Here is a 10,472-nt window from a genome sequence, read left to right as displayed (position 1 = left end):
CCAAGTGACAAACACAACACTGCTGCATCTCTAAGCAGTGCTAGTCCTGCTGCTCTGGAAGGATATGTCAGGTCTCCAGTAAGATGCATTGTGCCAAGTGACAAACACAACACTGCTGCATCTATGAGCAGTGCTAGTCCTGCTGCTCTGGAAGGATATGTCAGGTCTCCAGTAAGATGCATTGTGCCAAGTGACAAACACAACACTGCTGCATCTATGAGCAGTGCTAGTCCTGCTGCTCTGGAAGGATATGTCAGGTCTCCAGTAAGATGCATTGTGCCAAGTGACAAACACAACACTGCTGCATCTATGAGCAATGCTAGTCCTGCTGCTCTGGAAGGATACATCAGGTCTCCAGTAAGATGCATTGTGCCAAGTGACAAACACAACACTGCTGCATCTATGAGCACTGCTAGTCCTGCTGCTCTGGTAGGATATGTCAGGTCTCCAGTAAGATGCATTGTGCCAAGTGACAAACACAACACTGCTGCATCTCTAAGCAGTGCTAGTCCTGCTGCTCTGGAAGGATATGTCAGGTCTCCAGTAAGATGCATTGTGCCAAGTGACAAACACAACACTGCTGCATCTATGAGCAGTGCTAGTCCTGCTGCTCTGGAAGGATATGTCAGGTCTCCAGTAAGATGCATTGTGCCAAGTGACAAACACAACACTGCTGCATCTATGAGCAGTGCTAGTCCTGCTGCTCTGGAAGGATACATCAGGTCTCCAGTAAGATGCATTGTGCCAAGTGACAAACACAACACTGCTGCATCTATGAGCAGTGCTAGTCCCGCTGCTCTGGTAGGATTTGTCAGGTCTCCAGTAAGATGCATTGTGCCAAGTGACAAACACAACACTGCTGCATCTATGAGCAGTGCTAGTCCTGCTGCTCTGGTAGGATATGTCAGGTCTCCAGTAAGATGCATTGTGCAAAGTGACAAACTCAACACTGCTGCATCTATAAGCAGTGCTAGTCCCGCTGCTCTGGTAGGATTTGTCAGGTCTCCAGTAAGATGCATTGTGCCAAGTGACAAACACAACACTGCTGCATCTATGAGCAGTGCTAGTCCTGCTGCTCTGGTAGGATATGTCAGGTCTCCAGTAAGATGCATTGTGCAAAGTGACAAACTCAACACTGCTGCATCTATAAGCAGTGCTAGTCCTGCTGCTCTGGTAGGATTTGTCAGGTCTCCAGTAAGATGCATTGTGCAAAGTGACAAACTCAACACTGCTGCATCTATAAGCAGTGCTAGTCCTGCTGCTCTGGTAGAAAACGTCAGGTCTCCAGTAAGATGCATTGTGCCAAGTGACAAACTCAACCTCGCTGCAGCTATGAGCAGCGCTAGTCCTGCTGCTTCAGTAGGACACGTCAGGGCTTTTACAGTAGGTTGCTCTGGAAAGATGCATTCAGCCAAGCGACAAACTCAACGCCACTGCATCCAGAGGACAGGTCATCAGTAAAAAAAAAAAAAAAAAACTCTTGGAAAACCCCTTTAAAGGGGTTGTCTGATATTTTTGGTATTGCACCTAGTCCTGGCGCTCTGGTAGGATATGTCAAGGCTCCGGAAAGATGCATTGTGCCAAGTGACCAACTGAGCTCTGCTGCATCTATAAGACAATTGAGCCATGTAAAGAGGCAGCCATCTTGGATGCTGTTTGTCATTATGCTGGAAACACTTGGGAATGCCGTGAATTAGAACTCTATTACAGTTTCCCACAAGACATAAATAGGATGACGGTCGTTTCCTGTTTTCTCCCCAAACACGTTCCCCCTCGGAGAAGAACAAGAAGAGAATCCCTGGAATCTCTAAATAAAACTCATCTTCCAAGCACGAGTCCCCGGGTCCCATGACCGCTCCGTGTTGTGACATTGTGAATTCCGCGTATTTCCTGGCTGCACATCACGTAAACCTGGCTTCACACACCGCAAGCTACAAACAGAGGAGGACATTCCAAAAAACTTGCAACGACTGCAGAACTACAACCCCCAGCATGCGACCAGCAAGTTGCTGTCACTGTGATACAACAGTAAAAATCCAAACCCACTGGAATTAGGTTCTGTGATCTTAAAGGGCAGCTGTTAGCAGGATCAACCCTATGAAACCAGGCATACTGCCCTGTGGGGTTGACTCTGCTGATTAAAATGATACCTTTCTTGTGAAAATCGGTTACGGCGTTCCCGAGAAAAAATGACTTTTGTTCTTTATGCAAAGGAGGGCTTCGGTGTACAGAGGGGCGGGGCCTAGCCACTCTAGTGCTGGCCACACCCCTCGGTGCACTGAAGCCCTCAATTGCATGAAGAATTAAACTCTTTTTTCTTGGGAATGCAGCAACCGATTTTCACAAGAGAGGTATCCTCTTAATCAGCAGGACAAACCCTATCAGGCAGTATGCCTGGTTTAATAGGCTTGATCCCGCCTTAAGGTGTTCTTTAACGGGGTATTCTTATCCGGGACATTTATCATATCGCTAGGATATGTCATAAATGTCAGATAACTGTGGTTCCAACCTGTAGGACCTGCTTCTATCTTCAGAATGCAACCCCGAATTGAAGGGAGAGCACTCAGCGCATGTGTGGCTACCCTCTGTGCCCTGCCATCGCTATCATTTGGCTATGTTCAGATTGGCTGTGCAAGCTCACCAAAATATCAGTGCAGATTTTCAGTGCAACCACTTTTGATAAATCTCCCCCATTAGGTGAGTTTTGCTAGGACATCCGACGGATAGGTTTGGCAGAAGACAGAAGGGTATGGAGCGGGCCGCCAATAGCGACTGCAGCATCTAAGTGGTTAGATAGAGGGAGCTCCCCATGCCACCCAGCTGCTCTACCCCTTCCCCTACCATGACGCGACTGCGGCATCTGAGTGCTTAGATAGAGGGAGCTCCCCATGCCACCCAATTGCTTTACCCCTCCCCCACTATGACGCGACTGCGGCATCTGAGTGGTTAGATAGAGGGAGCTCCCCATGCCACCCAATTGCTTTACCCCTCCCCCCCCATGACGGGACTGCATCTGAGTGGTTAGACAGAGGGAGCTCCCCATGCCAGTCAGTTGCTCTACCCCTCCGCCACCATGACGCGACTGCGGCATCTAAGTAGCTGGACAGAGGAAGGGGGCTCCCTATGCCACCCTTCTGCCCTCACCACCCCAACCATGATGCAACTGCAGTGTGTCAAGGGGTTGGCATGGCGGCTGGGGCCTAGTGGATGGCTCCAGGTCTGCCATGTTAGTACTCTTATTACTAAAGTATCCTTTTTCTCGCGGATCAGTTTTTTTGTACATGGAAAATCGGACACACTTGTGTTAATAAGGTCTTATAGGTATGGCCAGCTTAAAGGGGTTTTCCAAGACTTTTTGTTTGTTTCTGACACCCAGGACCCGCGCCCGTTGCTCGCAGTAGCACCACAGTGCCGTACATTGTATAGTGGCGGTGCTTGGTATTGCAGCTCAGCCCCATTCACTTCTATGAGGCTGAGCTGCACCTAGGTCATGTGACCTATGACGAGCGCCGCTGCCTTGTCAAACAACTAATTGGCGGGGGTCCCGGGTGTCGATCAGAGACCTATCCCGAGAACAGGTCATCAGTAAAAAGCTCTTGGAAAACTCCTTTAAAGGCGTTGTCTGAGTCTTTAGTTATTGATGACCTGTCCTCAGGATGGGTCATCAATATCTGATCGGCACGATCAGCCGTTGCAGCCTCCTCACAGTGTACCGAGCACAGCGCCGTACGTGGTATAGTGGCCGTGCTTGGTATTGCAGCCCAGGGCCATTCATTGGAAAGGGACTGAGATGCGCCCCATAGGCCATGTGAGCGCTCAGCTGATCGGCGGGGGTGCCGAACCCCCACCGATCGGAAACAGAAATCTCGTACAAACCCTTTAACAGAGAGGTCTATGGTTATCTAGTGATAAACCCCCCGACCCAACCACAATCCAGAATATATCCGCAACTAAAAAGATGCCCCTTAGAAATATCTGCGGTGATGCCCGCCGCCCCTTCCGCGTTTCATGCTTTGCCACTCGCTTTTTTTTCCTGCCATTTATTTTACTTAACATAATAATTTTCTCCCAGCAAGGAGAAGGGCGGCTGCGCTGGTACAAATTACAGACTGCGCTCTGCCAGCCGCACCTCGCACTGGTTTACCCGTTGGAAGCTGGGTCTATTGCTGCCAATTGGAAAAGTGAGAATATTTGCCATCATTTATTTTATTTTTTTACCGCATATTAACCATAATATTATTCATTACCAACCTACAAATCACTACAGCCATTGCTTAAAGGGGTTTTCCAGAAGTTAAAGGGGCTGTCCCACTGGAAAAAAATTCTAGGTTTTTGCAAACCAGCACCTTTGTAATTACATGTTGTTAAAAATTTTGTATAGCCACTGAGCTATTCAGTAAAATCTATCTGTATAGCGCCACCTGCTGTTTGCCCTTTTTCTAAAAAATTTCTCTCCAGCTCAGAGGTAGAGCTACATGCTCAGTTCCAGCCTTCATCTGCCACCAGCAGAAAGGACACACCCCCTGAGAAAGTACACCCCTCCTGAGAAAGGACACCCCCCTGAGAAAGGACACCCCTCTGAGAAAGGACACCCCCCCTGAGAAAGGACACCCCCCCTGAGAAAGGACACTCCCCCTTAGAAAGGACACTCCCCCTTAGAAAGGACACTCCCCCTGAGAAAGGACACTCCCCCTGAGAAAGGACACTCCCCCTGAGAAAGGACACCCCCCCTGAGAAAGGACACACACCCTGAGAAAGGACACTCCCCCTTAGAAAGGACACTCCCCCTGAGAAAGGACACTCCCCCTGAGAAAGGACACTCCCCCTGAGAAAGGACACACACCCTGAGAAAGGACACACACCCTGAGCTACCAGATTTTAAATAAATCTAGCAGAGTGATTGCAGCAATGAATGGGGAGATCTCTGGACCCATGTGAGATTGTAATGTACTATATGACATTTTTTACATTGCTCATAGGAAAACCCCTTTAAAAGTTGATGCCCTGCCCACAGGATAGGTCATCAGCATCTGATCAGTGGGGATCTCATTTCCGGCACCCCTGTCGATCAGCTGGTGGAAGGGACTAGCGTGCTCTAGCATGCCCTGCGGCCTCTTCCTCGGTCTGTGACGTCACCTCCATTGGTCACATGGGCCATTCAAGTGAATGGGCTTGAGCTGCAATACCAAGCACAGCCACTATACAATGTACGGCGCTGTGCTTGGAATACTATAGAGAGGCCTGGGCGCTCATCCGCAGAGCTCAGCCTCTTCAAACAGCTGATCGTGGGGGTGTCAGTAGTCGGACCCCCGCCTATTTGATACTGATCCTGAGGATAGGTCATCAATGTCTCCATGAGGACCCCCTTTAAGAAGACTGGATTGTCTTGCCGTCACTGTGCCAACCACCCCTTGTATAAAGGTGCCCATACACTTTAGATAGCCGTCGGCCAAAAGCTTGTTTACTATTCCTCCCAATCCCCATGTGCACTGGTTGAGACTGGTGAAACTGGAGCCACACAAAAGAAGCCTTAGCCACTTCATGGTCTCCACTTCATGATCTCTACCTCATGGTCTCCACTTCATGGTCTCTGCCTTGTGGTCTCCACTTCATGATCTCTACCTCATGGTCTCCACTTCATGGTCTCCACTTCATGGTCTTTACCTCGTGGTCTCCACTTCATGGTCTCTACCTCGTGGTCTCCACTTCATGGTCTCTACCTCGTGGTCTCCACTTCATTGTCTCTACCTCGTGGTCTCCACTTCATTGTCTCTACCTCGTGGTCTCCACTTCATTGTCTCTACCTCGTGGTCTCCACTTCATTGTCTCTACCTCGTGGTCTCCACTTCATTGTCTCTACCTCGTGGTCTCCACTTCATTGTCTCTACCTCGTGGTCTCCACTTCATTGTCTCTACCTCGTGGTCTCCACTTCATTGTCTCTACCTCGTGGTCTCCACTTCATGGTCTCTACCTCGTGGTCTCCACTTCATGGTCTCTGCCTTGTGGACTTCACTTCATGGTCTCTACCTTGTGGTCTCCACTTCATGGTCTCTACCCTGTAGTCTCCACTTCATTGTCTTTACCTCGTGGTCACCACTTTATGGTCTCCACTGCCATGTTCCCATGACCAGGGCACTAAAGCCGACTCAAGGCCTGGTATATACAGGAATCTCAAAGGTTCCTTGCAGATAACAGATCCCAGTGGTAGATCCCTGCTCGTCCACCCTTACCCCTGACTACTACCAGAGGCCTCTCTGTTACAGTGTCGCAGCGACCTGATAATTATTCTGCCGCTGTTCCAAATTGAAAGGACGAGAACAAGACTGAACCCAAAACAGGGAAATAAAGAGAAGCTAATCCTTCTGCTCAGCAATGATGGGAGCAGTAGTGATGAGACCCTGCAGCTTCTGTCCTCCAGATGAGCTGACGGCGGAGGCCGAGGCAGACTGTGTGTCTGCACCGCTCCTATCCAGCTGTGAAGAAGATTAAATGGCAGCGTGAACCAAACCCGTCCAAACACATCGGATGCGGTTGCGTTATAATGGGTCTGGCTGGAATTTGCTCTGACCAAGATAACAAATTCACGTACACGGCGCATGGCGACTATTGGCAAATGGTGCGGTTATGGGGGAAGGAATTAGGATTTGAATCAAGGGTGCAATATCAGTTTGGCGGATGCCCTGCCTGGAAAACGGAACTCTCTCTGCGTGGCTTCACTATCTATTTAGCCAAGGGGGTCAAAGACGGTGGGTCCTGTGCATGCTGCCCCTGGCCTTATCAGTCACGCACCTTGTTGGGTGTCACAGCCAAATTGGGCAATCTGCGGTCCGCAAAAACGGATATGTGCGTCCGCATGAGGCCTAAGGCAACTCCATATACTCCAGGTACATAGTAGCCTAAGGAAAAAAAGCAGAGGGGTCTCCTCCTGTATGGGCATAGTAACTAAGCCCCCTTGTCCACCACCACAGACGGTACAATTGTTCTGCCGTGACGCCGTATGACAGAAACCTTCCATTCGCCGCAGTGTTCCAAGATTTGTCCTGGTCTCGGAAAACCCTTTAAAGGGGTTGTCCGACATAACAACTCATCCAATACACAGGAGAGGTAGTAAGGATCTGATCAGCGGGGTCCGACTGCTGAGACCTCCACCAATCATGAGAGTGGCAGTCCCCAATTGTTCTGCGAGACACAGCTGAGCGCTGCACTCACCTATCTCCGGCAGTCCTATAGACGGGTGCCATTCACTGGGGGGGGGGGGGGGGGGGGGGGGGGGGGGGGGGGGGGGGGGGGGGGGGGGGGGGGGGGGGGGGGGGGGGGGGGGGGGGGGGGGGGGGGGGGGGGGGGGGGGGGGGGGGGGGGTCTAGTGGTTAAACCACCATCGATCAGACACTTATCTTTTTGTTACAGTAGGCACACCCCTTTAAGGTAGACCCTTCCCTATTCAAATTAATGGTAAAATTAAAAAAAAAAATAAAAGAGAAAAAGGCTTCACCTTTCTCCCCCGTGTGAGCGCAAACGGTAAAAATAAACCGACGTAAAATCCAATTTTTATTTGTTTTGATTTGCCAACTGCCACTGAACGGCTGCCAAGTGCGACGGGCTGTCCCCCCAGAACCCCTCGAAGCAGTTTTTGTGTAAATGAGTGCTGCCATCTTGTGGCCATAATAAGCATCTGCAGGTATAGGTCAAGCTTTGCTTGTCTAGACAGATTGGGGATCATTTACAAAGGCTTTGGGGGTAAAAAAAAAAGTTGCAAAAAGTAGATTTTTGCACTTACTGTAAAATCATTTTCTCTTTCCGTTGATTGGGGAAGAGGAGGAGACACGGACAAGACCACGGGGTTTCGCTGTTGCTACAAGGAGGAAGACACTACGCAAAAAGTGAGAGCTATACCTTTCCTACAGGGACTAAGGTACTTTCCACTAGCGGCAGACGGATCCGACAGGCTGTTCAACCTGTCGGATCTGTCCTGCCGCTATTTCGCCGCACCGCCACTCCGTCCCCATTGACTATAATGGGACGGAGTGGACAGCGAGAGGCCATTGGACTCAAAAGTCGGACATGCAGTACTTTTAGTCTGGCGGCCTTTCGCCGTGCACTGCCGTGCTGCACATTGACTATAATGGGGACGGAGCGGCAGTCCGGCGAAAAGCGGCAGGACGATCCGACAGGGTGAACAGCCTGTCGGATCCGTCCTGCCGCTAGTGTGAAAGTGCCCTAAGCTAAGGCAGTTTGTAGAAGATTAGGGTCCATTCACGCAACATGTCCGTTTTGCAAACCGCATATCCGCAAAACATGGACACTGGCCCTGTGCACCCCGGATCGCAGTGTGGACCCATTGACTTCAAGATGCAGCATAGAATAGGACCTATTCTGATCTTTTGCGGATCCGGAAGCACACAGAAGCCTCCGAGCCACAAAGGATAAGACATTTCCTATTCTTTGCCGCTGCGGTTATGTGAATGGACCCTAAGGGCTCATGCAAACAAACGTATTTTCTTTCCATGTCCGTTCTGGGTTTTTTTTTTGCGGACTGTATGCGGAACCATTCACTTTAATGGTCCCCCCAAAAAAACGTGTGCATTCCGTTTCAGCAAAAAAATAGAACATGTCCTATTATTGCCCGCATTACAGACAAGGATAGGACTGTTCTATTAGGGGGCGGCTGTTCAGTTCCGCAAAATACAGAATGCACACGGACGTCATCCGTATTTTTGTGGACCGCAAAATACATACAGTTGTGTGAATGAGCCCTAAGTAGGAGAAGCAGAAACCTCAAGGACCATGCAAGAAACCAGAACCAAGCAATCCTCAAACTGGACAGAAAAGTAACTGTGGGGGGGGGGGGGGGCGGCGGAAGAGAAAAAGATTTTATGGTAAGTACAAAAATCTACTTTTGTCACCCGGTCATTGGGGCACCCAAGACCATGGGACGTTGTAAAGCAGTCCCGAGGGTACAGGGAGGCTCCTACCACCCAAGCCGGATGGGCAGTGACCCGGAATGGGGGCTTTGGAGGCTGCCGGTCCCTTTCTTGGGCCTCTGTTCTGATAGAAGGGGTCAGAGGTAAGTGTGAAATGCAGGGTCCCTCTCCTGAGGGTGGAGAGTGGCAAAAAGATGGCAGAACAATGGGGCGCTTAGTAAATGTCCCCCAATATCTTCATGGAGAGGGAGAAGGGATGGCACCGATTCCAGCCGCAGCGGGAAATGACAAAAGTTTGGGAAGTGAGAACTGCGCAGAGAGCGGAGTCTGTCCTCACACCGACAGGAAAAGGGCTTCCACGTCCTAAGATCCTGGAGGATGAAGGTCTGAATGGCAGATTCCAAAACCCCCCGAGAACTGCGGCTTGCACTGGCTGGCACTGTATATAGGGGCACTCTTACACTGTACATGGGGGCACGATGGCTGGCACTGTATATAGGGCACTCTTACACTGTACATGGGGGCACGATGGCTGGCACTGTATATAGGGCCACTCTTACACTGTACATGGGGCACGATGGCTGGCACTGTATATAGGGCCACTCTTACACTGTATATGGGGGCACCACGGCAGGCTATGTATATGGGGTCACCATGTCTGGCACTGTATATGGGGACACCTTACACTGTATATGGGGACACCCTTACACTGTATATAGGGGCACTCTTACACTGTATATGGGGGCACTCTTACACTGTATATGGGGCACTCTTACACTGTATATAGGGGCACTCTTACACTGTATATGGGGCACCCTTACACTGTATATGGGGGCACTCTTACACTGTATATGGGGTCACCATGTCTGGCACTGTATATGGGGACACCCTTACACTGTATATAGGGGCACTCTTACACTGTATATGGGGGCACCCTTACACTGTATATAGGGGCACTCTTACACTGTATATGGGGGCACTCTTACACTGTATATGGGGGGACCCTTACACTGTATATGGGGGCACCCTTACACTGTAATGGGGGCACCCTTACACTGTATATGGGGGCACTCTTACACTGTATATAGGGGCACCCTTACACTGTATATAGGGACACCCTTACACTGTATATAGGGACACCCTTACACTGTATATAGGGCACTCTTACACTGTATATGGGGGCACCCTTACACTGTATATAGGGGCACTCTTACACTGTATATAGGGGCACCCTTACACTGTATATAGGGGCACCCTTACACTGTATATAGGGGCACTCTTACACTGTATATGGGGGCACCCTTACACTGTATATGGGGGCACCCTTACACTGTATATGGGGGCACTCTTACACTGTATATAGGGACACCCTTACACTGTATATAGGGGCACTCTTACACTGTATATAGGGACACCCTTACACTGTATATAGGGGCACCCTTACACTGTATATAGGGGCACTCTTACACTGTATATGGGGCACTCTTACACTGTATATAGGGGCACTCTTACACTGTATATAGGGGCACTCTTACACTGTATATAGGGGC

The sequence above is a fragment of the Bufo bufo genome, chromosome 8, assembly GCF_905171765.1.
Source record: "Bufo bufo chromosome 8, aBufBuf1.1, whole genome shotgun sequence".
Taxonomy (NCBI): Eukaryota; Metazoa; Chordata; class Amphibia; order Anura; family Bufonidae; genus Bufo; species Bufo bufo.
Note: the sequence above shows the minus strand (reverse complement) of the source record.